Source organism: Petaurus breviceps, unplaced genomic scaffold (genome assembly GCF_028583685.1).
Source record: "Petaurus breviceps papuanus isolate PSGF00001 unplaced genomic scaffold, PetGlider_PUasm1.0 98, whole genome shotgun sequence".
In the NCBI taxonomy this organism is placed as follows: domain Eukaryota; kingdom Metazoa; phylum Chordata; class Mammalia; order Diprotodontia; family Petauridae; genus Petaurus; species Petaurus breviceps.
This window is the reverse complement of record NW_027187460.1, coordinates 19,687,758-19,710,423: the sequence shown is the minus strand read 5'-3', so window position 1 is coordinate 19,710,423 and position 22,666 is coordinate 19,687,758. Positions and strand designations below refer to the sequence as shown.

General features: G+C 35.2%; 1 long non-coding RNA gene across 2 annotated transcripts in view; it reads right to left on the bottom strand.

The window, feature by feature from the left end:
* Window positions 1-22,666, bottom strand: part of LOC138156104 (uncharacterized) — a 57,700-nt gene that overhangs the window by 11,382 nt on the left and 23,652 nt on the right. For both annotated transcript variants that reach the window (XR_011167068.1, XR_011167067.1), the window contains exon 2: window positions 19,821-19,904. This is a non-coding gene — a long non-coding RNA (uncharacterized lncRNA). The remainder of the gene's footprint in view (window positions 1-19,820; window positions 19,905-22,666) is intronic.

Genomic DNA, 22,666 nt, shown 5'->3' with positions numbered 1-22,666 from the left:
AAGTCCTATTTTAAACTAAATTCTGGCCTAACCAGACCACTTGCTATTCCAATTTTTCTTGATATATATTATTTTTATATATTCTGCTTTGTTACTCACTTTTCAATAAGCAAACTGCCTAATTACCTTACAATAATAACATATACAAAAACACACAATCACACAAAGTTAAAGAGGGGAAATATTGTAATACCATACAGAGTGTCTTTTCTCTCCTCCTGGGCATTGTCTCATTTTGCATACAGCCTTTCACAGTTAGACTGGTCTCTCCACCCAGACTCACTCCACCACCTTCCCCAACTATATCTCTAACTACTGAAACTTTCTCCTTTCTCCAAAGACCACATCTTCCTTGAAATTTTCCCTGAGCCCACAGGTTAAACTTCTCATCTCATCCCGTGAGAGGCAGCAGAGGGTAGTGGACAGAATGCTGGATTTGTAGTAGAAAAAAAAAGAACAAGATTGCAATCTCACTTCAGACACTAGTTTGGTGACTACAGATAAATCACTTAACTCTCTGAATCTAAAATGGTGAAAATAACTATAGTACCCACTTCACAGCATCAAAATGAAACTCTAATCAGGAAATGGATGAAAAGAGCTTTAGAAAGTTAAAATATGTGACATTACTTTTTCATTTGGACTTGCCCCATATACTTATACATAAAAATTTCTGAATTAGGAGAGACCTCACACATCACCCAGCCCAATCTGAATTGGAGTCTAACAAGCAGTTAGGTAGTATAGTGGGTGGTGGATCATACCTGCAGTCAGGAAGATCTGAGTTCAAATCCTCCTCAGGTACTTCCTAGCTGTGTGATCCTGGGCAAGTCACTTTACTTCTGTCTGCCTAAGTTCCCTTATTGGTAAAATGAGGATAATGATAGCACCAACTCCCAATATTGTTGTGAAGATAAAAGAAGCTAATATCTGTAATGCATTTGGCAACCTTAAAACACTATAAAAATGCGAGCTATTATCATAATTACATTATTTCCAACAAGCAGATGTTCTGCTCTTGCTAAAAAAAAAAAAAAGCTCCAATGAGGTATCTCAAGGCGACCCATTTCACTTTGGAAGAGTTATAATTGTTAGAAAGTTTTTCCTTAAACAGAGCAGAAATTTGCCTTTCTGCTATGAGTCCCTCTGAAACTTCTATCCATTTCTCCTGGCTCTGCCCACTGAGTCAAGAAAAAGGAATCTAATTGTCTTCTCTGAGGTATCTACTCAAATATTTGGAAGCAGCTATCATGTCTCCCTACTGCCAAGCTTTCTTTCCACAATCTAAATACCCCTCAGTCCTTTTAACCATAACTATTATGGTATGATGGCAACCAGGTGTCTCAGTGAATAGAGGACTGGGCCCAAAGTCAAGAAGACTCATTTGTTTCTTTATGTGTAAAAGAGAGATCATGATACCTGAAGCATCTAACTCATAAGCTAGTTTTGAGGACAAAATATATAAGTACATTTCAAACCTTGAAAGTCCGTGTAAGTTTCAATTATTGTTATTATCATCCAGGTTACTTTGTCTATGTAATTGTTAAAATTCGGCACCTAGAAACTGAATGCTTTATTCCGCATGTAGACTGCCTAGGGCAGAGTACAGAAAGGCTATATATAATCTTGGAGCAACAATCTACCAAAACTAGCATTATAGTTGTCTGTGCATTCATCTTGCTGTACTAGTAGACTCTATGTTCCTTGGGGGCTTCTTAGACAGTGTATTCTTTTATCACTGTATCCTGCCTGGCACTAAGTGCTTGTTAGGACCTTAATAAATATTTATTGAAATTAATACCCAGGACTACGACTTACAAAGGTGACAAAGTGGATACAGTGCTAGACTTGGAGTCAGGAAAACAACAAAAATGTCATGATATTGTTCCTATTAAAATTACTATTTGTTGTATAACCTAGGTCAGGCCCCTTCTTCTTTCTGATCTTCAGTTTCATCTACAAAACAATGCCCATTATTCATGTCCCAAAGAGTCATTGTGGGCATTAAAATGGAAAAAAATGTATATATATATATATATATATATATATATATATGTATATATATATGTGCATATACGTATATATACATACAAAAGTTCTTTACAATTGCTAACCAAAGCATAAATGCAAGCTATTAGCTATTATTATTAACATTTCATGAATGAAACATTCTATTTTCTGGTGTCTAGCTATTTTGTCATACTTTATTCCCTATGAGATTTTTAAATAGTTTATTAGACTATAAAATATTTTCCCTCATTTAATTTAGTTTCTTGTTTCCCATCCCACCTTGAAGATGTAGCAACAAGCCCTGCCCTTCTCTGCATGCAAAAGTAAGAATCATCGCATCGTAGAACTGGAAGAGGTCTTTGAGGTCAAATACAACTTTGTCACTTTGCAGATGAGGAATTGAGGCCCAGATAGGTAAAGTATGTGGTCTATGACCACACATGGATAATGAAAAGAATAGTCAATATTTGAACTCAAGTTTTCTGATTCCAAGGTCTATATACCCTTTCAACTGAAGATGCCGTGCAACCTCCAGATACTGGCTGGTAATTTCCTTAATATGAAATAAGGCAGTTTCATGCAGTATAAGGGTGTCTGGATCTAAAACTCTGAGGTAACTGTTATCAGGAAACATATAGTCTCCATTCTTCAAGCTGCTTTGGCCCCTGACAAAAGAGAGCTTTTGGAGGTTAAGTAAGACTGAAAACTGACAGATGTTGGAAGGGGGATTGCTAGAATAGATCATAGAATTAGAGTTGAAAATGACCATTTGTATCATATACTCATATATCCTTTTTACAGATGAAGAAATAGAAGATGAGAGATTAACTAACCAGCCTAAGGTAATAAGTGGAAGAGAAAGGATTTTAAAGTAAATCTTTTTTACTTCAAATCAAGTTTATTTTCTTGTGTGCTTTGCTGACTTTCCAGTTCACATGAAAAACTGATAATATAACTGTACTAGTCACTTCCAAAATGAGAGTCTATGATACTATGCCTGACAATGGACATTTTCTTGGCTTCCCTAAATGATATCTCCTTGTTAAGTGGAATCTTTGCAAATTCTTTTTTTTCGAAAATTCTTAAAATATGTTTTTGTTAATTGACGTGTAAAAGCTTACAATGCTGGCTCCATAAATTGTTTCGTGGACAGGCTTGTTTGTTCACCAGCACATTACATAAGCAGTTCATAGGAGCCCCAGAGAGCTGTTACAAAATCCACAGTGATATAAAGTAAAACAATATCAAAGGATATCAGAATTCAGATCATTGTAATTACCAATCTTCACTACATAGGACTGATGAAGAAAAGATTCTTGCCTCCTCTCTTTAGAGAGGTGGGGGAATGCAGATGTGAAATAAGGCATGCACTGAGCTATACACTTAGTGAGTCAGATACAGTCAAGCTGTTTTGTTTTTATAAAAATTATACTTCATTGTTACAAAGGAAACATTTCTATGATGGCTAGAGGGATTAGGAAAATAATTAATATTATAAAAACAGCAATAATGAAGCATTAAAAAAACCACCAATGACAAAATAGTAAATACGATTTCCAGAACCACATGTTCCTGAAAACTCAAAGCTTCAAAATCAAATAGAGCTCTAAAATAACTCTAAAATAGAGCTTCTCGCAGAATCTAGAAAATGAAATGCATTTATCTGGACATTGATGTAGGAGCACAACCCAAGCCCTACTTCTACTGTTACATTATTCTATATATGTATTTTTAAGAGAATTCATTTAAGATAATGGATTTTGAACCTTCTGTTTTATAATAATTTACATCTGCAGTAATTACTCCCTTGAGTACAAGTAAAATGAGACAGACATTGCCTGGTGCCAGTAGGAGACGTGCTACTTTCTATTTGAGGAAGGACAGGTTTCTTCACTTATTAAATGTCATTAAATATGCTGTACCTTGAAGCTGGTAATTCTTTGTAACTCATGTACAGTAGCATAAAATGACGAATTCCCAGGCTGGCTATGCACACACAAAGGGGAAGGCAGAATTTGAAATTTCCAGATGCTTCATTCATTTAAGCAATTTTATTAGCTGACTTAATAGCTAAATGAGCCCAGTTAAATGACATCCATTAGCTGACTTCCATGTAGTGAGGTGAGGTGACTTGTCTGTGGTAAAATGACTAATGAGGGGTAAAGCCAATACTTGAACCCAGGGCTCCTGATCCAAAGTCCAGTTCTCACCATCCTGAAAAAATCGATTTTGGGATTCCTAAGAGAGGCTATAGGAGGGATCTTGGAATCCATAGCTATTCAGAATCAGGAGAGCTATTCCCAGGCCTGAGATTACCTGTAAGTAGTCATGCCTAAAGTCAAGGTAGCTCAGATAACCTCTGTGACTCTGATACTGATGCCTATTGATTGGACAATTTCACCTTGCCCTTTCTTTAATTCTTCCATTCCTAGGTTAAGAAAGGAGTTACTTGACTCATATGGAGCCTGGTATTACTGTAGAAGGGGAGCATGCCCATCACAGATTTCAAGACTTAACAGCAGAAAGACTTGGGTTCAAAATCCTACCCTTGAAGCTTACTGACTATGTCACTAACTCTGGCAGTTCAATTTATCTCTTTATGCCTCAAACAATTCCTTTATCTACTAAATTATATATACTTTGCCATCTTCTGTTGGTGTTGGAAGTTTCCTGGTAGATTAAATAACAGCTCTTTCCTAGATTCAAGTCTGAGAGGATGACAAAGCTCTCAATTCATTTTGCATGCATTTTAATGCACAAAGTAAAAGAAGAATTTTGTATTTTAGTTGGAGAGGCAGGTGTCAGCTCTTGATCCCTGGATGGAGCTTAAATTTCATTGTTTCAAGTAAATTCTCTGTCTAGAAAGAACTGAACACTACCCTGTCTCTCAGCTCAACACAAACACAAACATTTTGATGATGAAAGCCATCCAAAAATAAATGAGTTATCTGGGAATAAGGGAATGGGTCAAGGGAAAAAGAAATGCATGGATCCATTGTTACTAGAGGTATTTAAATGACGATACTAAAACTAATCACTTTTCCAGGCTGTTGTAGATAGATATGGCTTATCATGCTGCAGGTAAGGGTTTGGATAAGGTGATCTATGAAGCCCCTTTGGAACAAAGATTGAGAGATTCTATAGAGTAATGAAATTAAAAACAATTTCACCTCGTGGGTTGAGAGAAGCAAAAACTGTGTGATTAAATTCCTAAATATCCCCCCCAAAAAGAGACATTCAAAGGTAGAAGATTTAAAGTTTGAATGGAATTGAATTCCAATTCTGTCACTAGGTGTGTAATTTAAGCCATCTCATTTAAACATTTTGAACCTCAGTTTTCCTATCTGTGAAATAGTGATAATCCCTCTGCTACCTGCCTCATCATGTTGTTATGATTAAATGAGTATGTATGGAAACACTTTGTCCCTGTGAAGTACCATGGGAATGTAAGCTATTATTATTCTCCACAGACTAAAAATAAACCAACCTTTCTAGTCTTCCAGATGTCCTATTTCATCTTTGCTCATTTGCTTGTGAAATGTTGCTATAAAGAAAACAGTCTGTGGAGGCTAGATCAAGGAATGATGGCAGCCACTCAGAAATACAGCCTATCCTGGGTGAACAGAGTGGCTATCTTCATTCTGTTAGCAGTGACCTAGCCTGAACAAGCTGTAATCTCCCTTCAGATTTTAATCAAGGTCAAGCCCCATCTCAATTTTCTAACAAAGGCACCATCAGTGGTGAAGGCAGGAGGCTTAGTCACTCATCATCACCAAGCATTCATTAAGAACCCAGATAGGCACAGCTCTATGCTGGCCATCACTGTCAGGGAACTGATGGAAGATTAGGCTGATTTGGTGCCACAAATCATTCTAGTCACATAGAGGAAGGAAGTAGAACCTCAGAGAAGAAGGTATTTGGACAGAGCCGGCTCTACTTGTTTCTTTCGTCGCCAATTCTCTCTTGCATGGAATAGTGGAATGGATACTAATTGTGGAATTCTGATATCAAGGTTCAAGTCGGAGCTTTCATATATACCTGTCTTCCTCCTATCTGCCAAGACCTAATACTCTGGCTCCCAAAATTGCCTAGTATTTATCCTGTCTATTTTTATGTGAATAACATCCTCCCAAAGAGAATGTAAGCTCCTTTAAGACAGGATTGTTTCCTCTTCATATCCCCAGCCCCTAGCACAGTGCTCACGATAAGATGAATAAGTAAATACTTTTTTTTTTTTAAGCAATCTGGGTTAAGTAACTTGCTCAAGGTTACACGGCCAGGTGTTTCTGGGTGGGTGCTAAGTGTCTGAGCCCGGGATTCGATCTCCAGGTCGTCCCAACACTGGAGCCGGTGCTCTTACTCGCTGAGCCACCTGGCCGCCCCTACGTAAATACTTTTTGACTGGATGTGGCTAGCATTGTGACCTTGTGCAAGAAATTTGGTCTCTCTGAGGTTCAGTTTCTTTATCTATACCACTGGAAGATTAAAACTTGTACTATCTATCCCACAGGATATTTGTGAATACAGCTCTTATAAGCTCAGTGTTGCTCATGTAAGTGTAAGCTTAACTCATGAATTATTATAACAGGGGATTATGAAGAGCAAGGTGGAGTAGGGCTTATCTGCAAAGCTCTCCAACCCCAGGACCTTGGCAGGGAAGGGAAATAAATATTTGAGTATTAACTACTATGTACCAGGCACTATAAAGGCTGTTTACAAATAGTATCTCAATTGGTCCTCACAATTACCCTGCAAGGTAGATACTATTAGCATCCCCATATTACTAATGAGGAAACTGAGGCAGATATCTAAGTAACTTGTTCAGGGACATAGAACAAACAAGTGTCCAAGACCAGATTTGAACTCAGGTCTTCCTGACTCCAGGTTCAGTGTTCAATGAACTACTCTAAAGGAAATTATTCATGACATAGAATAACTTCAGCTGAATCTAAGATAAGAAAAGAGAACACTCCAACAAATAAAATTATACTAGAGCACTTATATGCATTGAAATCCTACCTAGTATCCCCACATCTTTAGCCTCCTCTTGATGCCAGAGGCAGGCAGCACAAGCAATCCCACAGGCTTTGGTTTTAGCAAGCAGACCTAGTTCCACCATGACAACAACTCAGCCTGAACCTTCCCAAATGCCCTCAAGAAATGGTCCAGCAATGCAAAAGAAAGGTAGAACAACTAGAAGGAGGTCCGGCAAAAATGTAGGCAGAACAGTCACTAAAAGGGAAAGGGTTTCAGGGCCTAAAGGATGAAAGACTGAAAACCCTGTTGGGATCAGTTTTCTCCTCACAAAATTTACTCATTGTAGGAATCAGAGCCAAATCCAGGTAGCCCTCGTCACTTTCTAACATAAGTAGAGAACTATGGAAAAGAGAAAAAGGGGAGAGTGAAAAAGTGCGATCAGAAGTAAGCAACTATCTAGATTCAAGAAAAAAAAATGGAGTCCAGAAGTCCAAAGAAGAAAGTCTGAGAATAAGCCTGATTCACAAACACATCAACCATCAGGAAGGTTCCTACAGGCATAAGAATGAATGAATAAAAACTCAAAAGGGTCAGAAAATAGTGAACATATATTATAAAGGAAAATGAAAATTTTTGTCTCAAAAATTATATGAAATATCTAGAAATAATATAACAATATTTTTGTTGTTCTTTGGTCATGTTAGTCATACCTGATTCTTCATGACCTGATTTGAGCTTTCCTTGGCAAAGATACTGGAATGGTTTATCATTTCTTTCTCCAGCACATTTTAAAGATGAGTAAGTTGAGGCAGAATTAAATGACTTATACAAGGTCACACAACTAATAAGTGTTTGAGGTCAGATTTGAATTCAGGTCTTCCTGACACCTGGCCTGGTATCTATCCACTGTAATAATAGAAACAAACTTTAAAATAGTTCAAAAGAAAAATGAAGGCTTTAAAAGAAAACATCAAAAATAATTGTCTGAAATCAGAATATCATACTGAAGGAATTAATGTAAGAAAATTTTCCAAAAACCTTTAAATTTATCATTTTTTATATTTGTATCTCCATCACTTAACTGAATATAATAAGGGTTTAGTAAATGCTTTTCATTGATTAATGCATTTTTCAAACAAGAAAATACTAGTAAATTTTATCTTTGCTTGGATCCAAAAGGAAAGCCAAAGTAAAATTTATGTTGTATTATTGAAGTTTTAACATTTAATCATTATGGATATTAGACTTAAAACTTCAATAACAAAACATAATTCTTAGAAAGGACCAGGATAAAGACCTTTATCCAGTTCAAATACCCAGTATTACTTCAGAGTAAGAAACAATAAAAGAAAAGAATGGAATGATGTATTCCAAAAAGATAAGGAGCTCAAGCTACCACCCACAATAACATAACCTGAAAAATTGATCCAATATTCAAGAAAAAAAGAGCCATTCCTGCACAAAAACAGTTATTCAGGACATTCAACTTTAAAACACTCCCCGCAAAAGAGATCAAATGAATAATAAATAATGTCCATGTTCAAGAGAAGACTAAAGAATTAAATAAATTTTCTTATATTTATAGGTTATTTTGAAAATTAAAATTGAGGTAGATAAAAGAAAGAACAAAAAGGGATTGTTAAGGGACAAAAAAAATGAACTAAAGGGCTACAAATTAAGGGAATATAATGAATCAGAAGATAACTTGTTGTATCCTTTATTCTTCTAAGAGAATTGTGGTATTTTGGTGGAATGGATAATGCAGTGTGAAGCTGCACAAATGGGGAACAGGGAGATAAAAAATAGAGTTAGGAGATGTAGTGAAATCTAGTTGAAATACACAAACAAAGGAAGGATAAGCAAAGAAATGTGTAAAAAGCAATGTAACTAGAGAGAATGATATACAGAAGGACATAAGATGGAGGAAAATTAACAATTAGAAATCATAATTGTGAATGTGAATGAGATGAATTCAGCCATAAAAGGAAAGTAATTAGCATAATGGATTAGAATGCAGAATCCAATAATATGCTGTTTACAAGAAACACACTTGAAACAGAGACACATATAGAGTTAAAAGTAAGTGGCTGGAACAGAATCTATTAAGCTGAAGTTAAAAAAAAGCAGGAATGGCAATCATGATCTCAGACATAGCAAAGGCAAAATTAGACCTAATTAAAAGAGATAAAGAGGGAAATTTCATCATGCTAAAAGGCTCCATAGAAAATGAAGCAATGTCAATACTAAACATATATACAACAGACATCATAAGATCTAAATTGTTAATGGCAAATTTAAGTAAGTTGCTAGAGAAAATAGACAGTAAAACTCTACTAATGAGGGAACTCTACTTTCTCCTCAGAGTTGGGTGAATCTAACCATAATAATAAATAAGAAAGCAGTTAAGGAGGTAAAATAATTTTAGAAAAGTTAATTAGACATCTTGAGAAATTAAATAGCAAGAGAAATTACTTTTAATAAAGGGACATGGAAGTATAGATTAAAAATTAATTGGAAATTAAATAATCTAATCCTAAAGAATGAATGGGTTCGGGGTGGCTGGGTGGCTCAGTGAGTGGAGCACTGGCCCCAGAGTCAGGAGGACCTGAGTTCGGGTCCGGCTTCTGATATTTAACACACACATATTTAAAAAAAAAACCTAGCCATGTGACCTTGGAAAGTTACTTGACCCCACTTGCCCTCCAAAAAGCACACACACAAAAAAGAATGAATGGGTTAAAGAACACATCAAAGAAACAATCAAAACGTTTATTAAAGATAATGACAATAATGAGACAACATGCCAAAATTTGTGGGATGCAGTCAAACAGTACTTAGGGGAATATTTAAATCTCTAAATATATAAATTAATAAAAGAAAGAGTATAGTAGTGAATTGGGTATACAACTAAAAAAATAGAAAAAAAAAATGAACTAAAAATCCCCAATAACACACCAGAATTGAAATCTTAAAAATAAAGTGAGAAATTAATTACTTTAAAGTTAAAAAACCTAATAAGTAAAACCAGAAGCTGGTTTTATTAAAAACAATAATTGGATAAACTATTGGTAAATTTGATTTAAAAAAGAAAAAGAATAAATTAGTAGTATCAAAAATGAAAACATTAAATACACCACTAATTAAGACAAAAATTAAAGCAATTATTTGGTGTTATTTTACACAATTCTATGCCAGTAATAATCATGATCTAAGTGAAATGGATAAATATTTATAAGACTATAAATTACTCAGATTAAAAGAAGAGGAAACAGAATACTTAAATAACCTTATCTTAGAAAAAGGAATTTTAAAAGCCATCAATAAGTTCTCTAAGAAAAAATCCCTAGGACCAGATGGATTTACAAGTGAATTCTACCAAACATTTAAAGAACAATTAGCTCTAATACTCTAGAAACTATTTGAAGAAATAGGTAAAGGAGTTCTACCAAATACATTTTATGGCACAAATATGGTTTTGATACCTAAATCAGGGAGAGAAGAAACAGAAAAATAAATCTTAGGCTAATTTTCTAGTGAATATTGATGCAAAAAATTTAAATAAAATACTAGCACAGAGATTACAGCAATATAGCCTGAAGATTACACACTATGGTGAGATGGAATTTATACCAGGAATGCATGGTTGGCTGAATATTGGAAAAACTATCAGCATAATTAACATCATCAATAGATGCAGAAAAAGCTTTTGACAAAACAAAACATCCATTACTATTAAAAATATCAGAAAGCATAGAAATAAATAGAGCCTTTCTTAAAATGATAAGTAGTATCCATCCAAAACCAAGAACAAGCATTATTTGATTGGGGATAAGATAGGAGACTTTCCAAATAAGATCATGGGTTAAACAAGGATGTCCATTACCACCACTATTATTCAACATTTCACAGAAATGTTATCAATAGAAATATGACAAGAAAAATTAAAAGAATAAAAATATATAATAAGAATACAATCCTATCATTCTTTGTACATAATATATAGCATACTTAGAGAATATTTGAGAATCAACTAAAAACACTAATTGAAACAACTAACAACTTCAGTAAAATTGCAAGACATAAAATAAGCTCATATGATTTCATTAAAATTTCCATATACTACCAACAAAACTCAGCAGCAAGAAATGAAAGGAGAAATTCGATTTAAAATAATTGCAGACAATGCAAAATACTTGGGGTCTACTTGTCAAGACAAAGTCAGAGACTATATGGAAACAATTACAAAATACACTTTTGAGAGAAAGGGGGGGGAGGAAAGGAGGAGGAGGAGAGAGAGAGAGAGAGAGAGAGAGAGAGAGAGAGAGAGAGAGAGAGAGAGAGAGAGATGTCTAAACAATAGGAGAAATATTAATTTCTCAAGGATAGACCAAGCCAATAGACAATTTGCATAGTCTGTGTCACTCCAGTTACTGTAGAGATTTTAAAAAAACAACAAAATTCATCTGGAAGAATAAAAAGTCAAGAATATCAAGGAAATAGATGAAAAAAACTGTGAAGGAAAGGCACCTAGAAGTTCCATATTTCAAACTATATTACACAGTAGTGATCATCAAAACAATCTGGTACTGCCTAAGAAATAAAGATGTGGAATAAATTACCTATGAAATATATAATAGTAAATTACCATAGTAATCTAGTATTTGACAAACCCAAATATCCAAGCTTTAGGGGCAAAAATTCATCACTTGAAAAAATTACTGGAAAACATGGAAATTCATTTGGCAGACACTAGGCATAAACCAACATCTCACATCATAAGCCAAAATCAGGTCAAAATGTAGAAATGATTTAGACATAAAAGGTGATAACAAAAGTAAATTAGAGGAACATGGAAAATCATACCTGTTATATCCAAGCTTAAGGGGAAAGTTTATGACCAAACAAGTGTTAGAGAGGATCACGGCAAGTAAAATGAACAATTTTGGTTACATGAAATCAAAAACTTTTTGCACAAACAAAACCAGTGCAGCCAAAATTAGAAGGAAATTAGGAAACTGAAAAAAAAACCTTTACATTATTTCTGATAAAGGCCCCATTTCCCAAATATATAAATATCTGGGCCAAATTAATAAAAATGAGTCACTCACCAATTGATAAATTGTCAAAGATATGAACAAGCAGTTTTCAGAAGAAAAAAATCAAAATTGTCAATAGCCACATAAAAATGCTGCAAATCACTATTGGTTAAAGAAATGTATATTAAAACAACTCTGAGGTACCATGTCACACCTGTCACATTGGCTAACATGACAGGAAAGGAAAATGATAAGCGCTGAAGGGGATGTGGAAAAATAGGCACACTAATGCATTGTTAGTAGAACTGTAAGGTCCAACCATTCTGGAGAACGATTTGGAGCTATGCCCAAAGAGGTATAACACTGTGCATACCCTTTAACCCAGCAAAGTCACTACTAGGTCTGTAGCCCAAGGAGATCAAATGTAAAAAGGAAAAAAACTTATAGGTATACCCCCCAAATTACTTATACATTGTATTATGTATACAAATATTTTGTAATAGCAAAGAATTAGAAATTGAGGGGGTGCTTATCAATTACCTAATGGCTGAAAAAGTTGTAGTATATAATTTTAATGAAATACTATTTTGTATTTTATGAGGAGTATGGTTTCAAAAAAAAAATATCAGAAGATATATAAGCTCATACAAAATGACATGAGCAGAGCCAGGAAAACACTGTACACTACAATAGCAATGCTATAGTGATGATCATAATCAAAAATAAGAAAAGGGAAAGATTTAGCTATTCTGAACAATATAATGATCCAAGATAATTCCAAAGGACCCATGATGGAAAATGCTTTCCACCTCCAAAGAGAGAACTAATGAGCTCTGAGTGCAGATTGAAGCATACTTTTTTAAAACTTTCCCAATTTTTCTTGTTTAAAAAACATGATTAATTTGGACATATGTTTTACATAATTCACATGTATAATTAATGGCCTATTGTCATATAATAGATACCTTTCAATTGGTGAAGGAGGGATAGGAAAAAAGGAGAGAATTTAAAACTCTTTTTAAATGAATGTTAAAAATAAAAAAAAACAAAATAAGAAAGAACAATATAGCTAATGAATGATGTGCAAAAAACTTTACATAAAACAATGGCAAAAATACAGAATGTATATCAGAGATGAAAGGATGATTCAGTATTAAAAACACAATCAACATAGTTATATTATAAACAAAAAAAAACCCAAACCACATAATTCTATCAATAGATATATACAAAGTCTTTAGCACCCTACATTGCTCAGTTTTACCAAACTTCTACAAGGTATAGGAATGGAAGGACCATTTTTAATACTATAAGTACATATATATTTATATGAAACTAAGAATATATATTAATATATAGGTAGTATAATGTATTGATGCATATATCTCAAACATCCTTTGGAATGGGACTCATCAGAAACAGTCTCAAATATGTAAGTGCAAAGTAAGGATGCCTCCTTTCTTTACCATTATTTGATGTAGTTCTAGAAATGCCAAAATCAGTCCTAGTTGCAAATAATAGACCAGCTAGTGGGTGCATCATACTTTAGTGGCTAACATGATAGTATTGATATAAGGAAACTTAAGGTGGAAATCTACTCCTGCCATTTATTGTGTGACTATATTCAAATCACTTGGAATCTCTCAGCTTGCTCCTTTTTTATAAGTTAATGGTAACACAAGTAATTTCCTCAAATTGTGTGTGTGTGTGTATAGCATTTGGCAAACCTTAGAGTGCTATATAAATACTAGCTAAAACTATCATTATTTTAGAAAAATGCACAGAATCAGAAAAGAAACTAATTTAGACAAATATTGACTTCCATAAAGTGAGAGGTTACAAAATGACATTTCTATATAGCAATAACAAAATCTAGGAGAAATAGCAGGAAGAGAAATCCCATTCCAAATTACCATGGTAGGCATAACACAATGAAAAGTCAGTAATACACACACACACACACACACACACACACACACACACAAGAAAATCATTATTTAAAGAAACACAAAATACATTAATTAGATAACCATTGATCATGCTTGAATCATGGCAATATTATACAAACAGTAGTTAAACTTAAATTAATGTGTAGTTTTATTGCTATACCAATCAAATTACCATGCAGTTACTTTATAGAGCTAGAAGAAATAACAAAATTAGTTTAGGGAAGCATAACATACTCATCTCAAGCAAGACAATGGAAAAAAAAAAGTATTAACAAACAGCACTTGAGACCTGAAATTATGCTATAATGCAGTAATCATCAAAAACTAGTTGGTGCTACTTAAAAACAAAGGAACTGAACAGTGGAAAAGACTAGGAACGGAAAAATCAATCTCAATAAAACTCACTAGGCTCAATTTGTTCCAAAACATATTCTACTTGGGGGAAAAATACCCCCCATGTCTGATAAGAACTGCCGAAAAAACTAGCAAACAGTTTGACAAAAATAAAGTTTGAACCAACAATTTTAGAGGATACATGACGATTTTTTAATCAATTCTCAATTTAAATATTTTTATAGGAAAAATATGAATGGGGATTTTGTTAACAAATGAGCCTCTAAATCTGAGGTAGGTGCTGATGTTAGGAGGAGGTACTCCACTAGGTAGAGGGAGAAAGAGAATGTTCTACTTTTAAATTCACTTTGGTGTTGGGGAACTGTTGCTAGAAGATGAGGATTGTTCACCAGCAATCTTCTGCAAATCCAGAGGTTAAAAGGGAACTATTGAACAAGGAAGAAGTCACAAGCAGAGTTTATTTGGCACAGATATGGACAAAGGAAGCTTAAAACTACACAAAGACTTTTGGAATACCCTGTAATATTTGAAAACTGATCAGCATCCTGGCTATTGATGTTGAACATATATTATCTCATGTAATCTCCTTCTGTTACATTGCTGTAATATTTTAATGGATCTTTGATTTGATCAAAGTGGGTACAGAAGACAGTGAGCCAGGTCACAACACATCTCTCCTCATCCATCCTGTGCTATACATTTGGGCGACAGAAAGTGCAATAGGAACTGCATGTATCAAGCTTCCAGCAAGAAAAACTCATCTACCAGTGTAGATTGACACTTCCTTTCCAAGTTCTACTCTAAATACTTCAAGAAGTATTTAAGTGGCTTGCCCAGGGTCACACAGACAGTAACAGAGGCAGAATTTGAACCCTGGTTTTTCTGAATTTGATGTCATCACTCTGTACACTTGCAACCTACAACAACATAATGTGAAATTAAAATCACAAGTAAATAAGAACAAATAAAAGGTTGATCTTTAGTGGGCATCAATGTCTTTACCTTTTCTAAAAGTTATATGTTCTATTTTATTATTAAAATAACAAATCAGGCAGCTAGATGGTACACTGGATAGAGCACTGGGCCTAGATTCAAGAAGACAAATTCAAATCTGACCTCAGATACTTACTGTGTGACCTTGGACAAGTCACTTAACCCTGTTGTCTCAGTTTCCTCATCTCTGAAATGAGTATCTTTGCCAAGAAAACCCCAGATGGGATCATAAAGAGTTGGATGTGACTGAAATGACCAACCAACAACAAGAAAAATAACAAATATCAATAAATCCGAACACTTCAACAAAGGGAGAGTATAACTGTATATGAAACTTTGAACTTCTGCTATATAGCTTGTTTTGTTTAAAATAACAGTACTTTAGATTGAACAAAATTTACCATTTTTCTTTCACAACTCTTTTTTTATTTTTCCTTTAGCATCTTTGTCATAGTCTTCATTTAGCTAAGCCCAACATGAGGATATGATTACCATTTATGGAACAAAGAATTAGTTCCATATTTTACTGTTCCTGGATGAAGTGGAGAATAGAGGAGGTGGAGGAGAAAAAAGGAAGGGAGAAGAGGGGGAAAGATAGGAAGTGAAGAGAAAGGAGCGGAGGGGATATCAGGGAAGGAAGGTCTTTCTGGGCCATCAGGTTCTTGCAGTCATCTTAGAACAAGGAATTCTGATAGGATATCATTAAGCAATAAGAAACAATATGAGGAATTCAGAGAAATATGGGAAGATTTATAGAAACTGATATGGAGTCAAATCACCAGAAATTAGAACAATCCAAATGAAATTAACACTAAGTAATAATTTTTAAAAATGAAAGTCTTAGAGAAGAGGCCATAAAACATGCCTCATTCCTCACAGAAAGGTGGTGGGGGGCTATGAGGACAGACTTTCATATAAGGACACAGAAAGTTTCTGCATTTGATACTTTTATCTAGTTGTCATTCTATTTTATTTTATTTCTTTATTCTCTATGTCCACTCCTTCCAGATTATTATAGTCTGGAAGGGAGAGGCACAAGAAATAATCATGATACAATGATAAAAAAGGATCAATAAAACATTTTCCTTCATAGAAAAATAGAAGGAACAATGAGCCAGAGAAGGGAGAAATATTCTAAGTGTACCTAAGCCTTTTGTTTCATGTAAGAGCCTTGGATACAAAAGTTATGCATTTACCACTTTAAGGTTAAGATAGGATGTGAGTTCAAATCCAACTTCAGACCTTAAGCATGTCACTTAACTAACCTCTTTCTCAGTTTCCTCAACTGTAAAATGGGAATAAGAACACCTACTTCCCAGGTTGTTATGAAGAGCCATAAGATAATATTTGTACAGTACAATAATGTCTGACACAGAGTAAGTGCTAAATAATTGCTTGTTTCCTTTCTCCTGTGAAGCAGATAGCATAGGTATAGTTCTTATTTAATAGATAAGGAAATAGTAACTCAGAGATCAAGCAACTAACCAATTGTCCTATCTTTTCAAGTTCTCAGCTGGCATATAGTTATTAATTTTTTTATTTGACTTTGATGTACCCCATCCTTCCATAGCCTAAGCATGACCAGGGAGCTCTCTTTGACCATTTCTCTTTCTTTCCTTCTAGGAAGGGGTCAAAGAAGGAACCTGAGAACCAATACCTCAGTTTACTGCTGAAGAAGCAAAGGCCAAGAATAACTAAGTAACTTACTCAGGATCACATGGGGAAGGATGGAAGAAGCCAGGATCCAAACCCATGTCCTTTGCCTGGGAGGATATGGGCTCTCTACTATTGTTTCCACTGCAAACTTCTGCCTGCCTAACTTTTACTACTTATCTTCTTTTCAAGAGGGTGATATTATTCAGTCTTTTTTCATCCTGGTAATGTTACCCACTTCTCAGGAAGGCTTAGGATTTTACCTCTCAAAAAGATTGAAAGACCTTTGGCAAGACAATAATAGGTATCATAAACCTAACATCATATGTAAACTGGGTCTGGTCAATCACTTTCTTGACCAAGAGCAAGTACTCTTTTCCTACACTTATCCTCCTGGGTACCATTTCCTCTTCCTGTCAAAGCTGTGGATCTCTTTTCAGTTGGATGCTCTCTGATTTGATATAGTGGCAGGTGCATGGGTGACAAGTCAGAAGACATGCATTCTACTCCTAGCTCTATTGTAGACTAATAAAACCTAGGACAAATCACTCAGCCTCTCCAAGTCTCATAAATCATGTTGGACATGGTTTTAACCAGTGAAATATATACATTTATCCATTTGAGAGATGTACCTTGAAGATTAAAGTTTTAGAATCCTTGTATCTTAGAACTGGCCAGTCACCAGGCCTTCCTCCAGCAGATCACCTTCCATTTCTTTGGTATATACTTACTTATAAATATGCTGCCCCAACAACTCCTCCCCACCCCCCACAATGGAATGCAAACTCCTTGAGAAAAAAGGAAGCAAGCATTTATAAAGCACTTACTGTGTGCCAAACACTATTAACAAGTATTATTGTTCTATTTAACAAGTATGGTCTCATTTGATCCTCACAAGTCTAGGAGGTAGGTACTATTATTATTTGTCCCTGTTTTACAATGGAAGAAACTGAAAGACACTAATTAAGTGACTTGCCCAGGATCACTGAGCTACTAAGTGTTTGAGGCTAGATTTAAATTCACCTTCCTGATTTATTGCTTTTATTCAATAGTCCCAGTGCCTAGTAAACTGCCTACAATAAGTGCTTGTTGATTTGATGGAGGGAACTTTGGACCATGTTGGTCTAACCCAAAGGTGCTGTTGTATGACTTAGGAAACTTTCACATGGACAGTCATACTTTTACCATGAAATCATTCACATTAAAATATAAAGATTGCATTTGTATGTAGGGATTATCAGGAATAAAAGACTTTCCCAAGCATTATCTCATTTGATCCCCCCAACAACTATATGAGTAGGAGGAGTATTATATCTGTTTAAGGAACCAGAAAATTGAACATCAAAGTATCTCTGTGATGTCCCTAAAATCAAAATCGGCAGAGTTTAGACTTGACTATATCTCCTGACTCCAGGTCTTATGCTTTTTCTACTACACCAACATGTCTTTTAAAGGGAGATGTTGCTAATAGTTGAGTATAATAAAGGACTAGCTATTTATCATCAAGTCTAAATGAATCATAGAATGCTAGCGCTAGAAGGGACCTTAGAGAATATCTCATGCAGCCCTCTCATTGGACAGATGAAAATATGAAGGATTAGTTGATTTGTCCAAGATGAGGTACAAAGTGGCTGATTCCACAAATAATTACTATGTCCTTTTTCATTCAAAGATTGTGTTACAGATTGGCTACAATTGCAATGCCAATCTCAAATCATAGAATCTAGAATTTGGAACAGAAACAAAACCAGCTCTGTATCATTGATAATGAGTGGCCATCCTTTCTCTACTAGGAGGTTTCGAGTGAAGGAGAATCCACTTTTTGTTATGCTGTATGTTAACCCATTCTAATTTTGGATAGCTCTGTTTGAATTTTTTTTTCCTTAAATTTAAGCATAAATCTTCTTCTCTGAGAGTTTCACCACTGGACCTTGTTCTGACCTCTGAGGTCAAGCAAAGTAAGTTTAGTCCCTCTTTCCCATTATATCCATTCAAATGCTTGAAGGCAGCAATGCATCCCTAGATTCTCTTCTTCTCCAAGCTAAAATTCAAGGTTTTTAAAACTAATTCTTGTATAGAATGATCTCCATTCTTACCATCCTAGTCACCTCCTTTTGGACATAAGTTTGGTTCTTTCTCTCCTTAAAAGGAACACAATATTACTCTCTCTCTCTCTCTCCCTCTCTCTCTCTCTCACACACACACACACACACACACACACATCTCAATACTATTAGCTATCTTGTTGATTCTGTCTGTAACTCTATATCTTTTGTACCTGTAAAAATATAATTCATTTAACAAATATTTTTAAATGCTTAATATGTGTGTTAGGGCACTGCATGTATACTGCAGTGGATATAGCACTGGGTCTGGAGTCAGGATGACCTGAGTTCAAATCCAGCCTTGGACATTTGCAAGCTGTGTGACCCTAGGCAAATCGCTTAATTCTGCCTCAGTTTCCTCATATGTAAGAAGAGCTGAAGAAAGAAATGATAAATCACTCTAGTATCTTTGCCAACAAAACTCCATATGGAGTAACAAAGAGTCAGACACAATTGAAATGAATGAATGACAATAACAACAAATACTACATGTCAGATACAATGAAGGTGCTAGAGGTATGACAACTTCAATAAATTAATAGTGGCTGACATTGAAGAGCTTACTTTCTAACTAGTTGGAAAATAGTTTGTAAATAGATCATATTTTTGCTAAAAATATACAAACAGTTTATATTCAATTTTTCATTTGAGCCTCATAAAAAAATATGAAGTAGGTATACTCATTGAACAGACAGAAGAACTGAGGTCCAGAAGTCTTCTGTTTCTTTCTAAATAATACACACCTGTTCAGTTGCAGAACCAGGATCTGATGCTAGGTTTCCTAATATAGGGGGAAGCTTGGTTGTACAGTGGATGGAGCGCTGGGCCTGGAATCAAGAAGATATGAGTTCAAATACATCCAAACACACTTATGATCTGTGTGTCCCTGGGCAAGTCACTTAACCCTGTTCGCCTTTGTTCTTCATCTATAAAGTCAACTGGAAAAGGAAATGCCAAACCACTCTAGTATCTTTGCCAAGAAAACCCCAAATGGGGTCACTAAGAGAACAACTATTCCTAATAGACACTTATCACTATACCTCTGCCGAATCCAATTGAAACAATTATTTTAAGCAATAGAGCAGTGTGAGCATATATATATAATTTGAAGATATAGAGCTGACCAATATCTTAGAGATCATCTCGTCTAATCCCTTCATTTTATTGATGGGAAATGGAGATCTAGAAACAGGAGATGATTTGATTAAAGTCAAATGGGTAGTCATTAGCAAAAGTAGGATTTGAACCCAGATCACTTCACTCCAAATCCACTGCACCATGCTCAGTGTGTATGCTATTTCTTTATGTCAACATGCATTCCCATAAGGGTACTTGCCACAAACAACAAGAACTAGAAAAATTCCTTCAGGCACTCTCTTAGCATAGACCATCAATCAAACCACACTTAGCATTCTGAGAATGGACCCTCACAGCCATGATCAATAGTAATAAGCATCATAAATGTCAATATGCTGAAGGCCTCCTCTTCCAGGAATAGCACAATACAGGGACTGTTTTGTTCCATAAATGGTAATTACATTCTCAGGTTGTTTTTAGCTAAATAAATAATGTGACAAAGATGCTGGAGGAAAAAAATGAAGTATATAAAAAGGTATATTGTGCTCAACTTAAAGCACAGTTATTTTAAATAAAGTAAGATGTATGTATAACAGAAGTTCTAAGTTTCATATGCTATCCTACTTTCTCTTTATATAATAAAATGTTCAGATTTGTTATTTTCATAACAGAATAAAAATATAACCTTAAAAAAGGTAAATGTGTTGACAGAATCTCACCAAAGACCAACTTCTTTTGGTGTAAACTTAAAGCAATTTTGAATTCACATTATATGCTCTTGTATGTTAAGACTATTGTCTGATGGATAGAGAGCTGGCATCAAAGCCAAGAAGACCTCTGTTCAAGGTCTCCCTCTGCTTGGGCAGATATTTTAACCCCTCCGTGTTTTGGCAACTATCAGGTTATAACTTAAAAAGAAAGTGCCAGCCTGCACTAGTTAGGGGAGTTTCCTGACCAGGACTTCTTTATACCAATCAAATCCTACATCCAGGCTCTATACTGCTTTCTGACCCTGGCCCTTTCACTATGTTACAGTAAAAAAGATGAATGTAGCAGAGGCATAAAATTAATATACAGCCTGTGTGTGCCATTGAAGCCCTTGTAATTTCAAGAAAATATGAGGAACATCCCCAGCATACAGAGTTAAGCCTCCTGGACTTATAGCAGTACATGAATAAGTGTTGCCCAGGATGGGCAGGCAGAGATAGGCTGTGGGCTGGCTCATTCTCAGCTGTATCCACTTTGATCAAATTACAGATTTATTGAAATACTGGAGTAAGGGAATAGAAAGAGATTAAATGAGATGATTTATGTGCAGCATCAGTAGCCAACACTAGTCAGTTTTCAAAGTCCTATTTTATATTCTGTCCCAAAACTCTTAGTTCAGTTTTAAGCTTGAATTAGCTTTTGAATAGCCTAAAATTGTATGAAAACTTCTGGGACATCCTGTAAGTTAAGAGGGGCAACATTTTGTAATGGAAATCTGACTATAGAGCTAGTAACAACTGGGTTCAAGTCTTGCTTCTGACACATATTGGCAACCTTCTAAGAAAATATGTAGCAGAGAATGCACCAACCTGTATTGGCTAAGGGAGTTTCTCACTGGAAGCTCCCTACACCAGTGAAATCACAGGACCAGCTCTTACCTTTAATATCTGTACATAACTATGCAACCATTAAGGTGTTATGCCAACATCAGCTATATAAAGACTATTGAACCAGGAATCAAGTGTTCCAAGTCCCGGTTCCAGCTTGCATCTTACTAGCTCTGGGACATTTGGCAAGGTATGGCACTTTGCCACCCTAATGGCCTCATCTCACAGGGTTGGTTTTGGTAAATTTAAGGTAATATGTGAAAATTTCTTCGAAAATATCAATCTTTCACACTTATAATTTATTTACAAATTAAGGAGCTGACTTGGTGTCAAGTTGATATTACTTGACCTCCAGAGTGTCATCAAACTCTGATATTCTAAAACAGCACCACGGAGTCGAAAGAATATTAAATTTGAAATCAGTACTGAGGACTTATCATTGATTGTTCATTATTTTGTTGAATATTTAAACATGTTTCTTAATCTGCCTAGTAGAGAAAGAGATACAACAATGCATTTGATAATTGGCATGTGTGTAAGCAGATACACATATGTGCACACACTTATCCTGATACAGCTTATTTAAGCCTAGTTTGTTTAGCTAGGATTAATTTTATTTGAACTTTAGAGATTGTTAAAGAAGAAAATATTCCTTAATTCCTACATTGCAATATGTCTAAAACTGAACTCTTTATCTTTCCCCCTAAATCCTCCTCCCTTCCAAACTTCCCAAAGCTACTGAAAGCACCGCATCCTCCCAGTCTTCCAAGATCACAACCTAGGTGTCATCCTGGATTTCTCACTATCTCTCATCCCCTGTATTCAACCTGCTGCCAACGTCTGTCAGTTTCACTTTCACATCTATTAAAGGTATCCTCTTCTCTCCTCTGATACAGCTACCACTCTTCTGGTGCAGG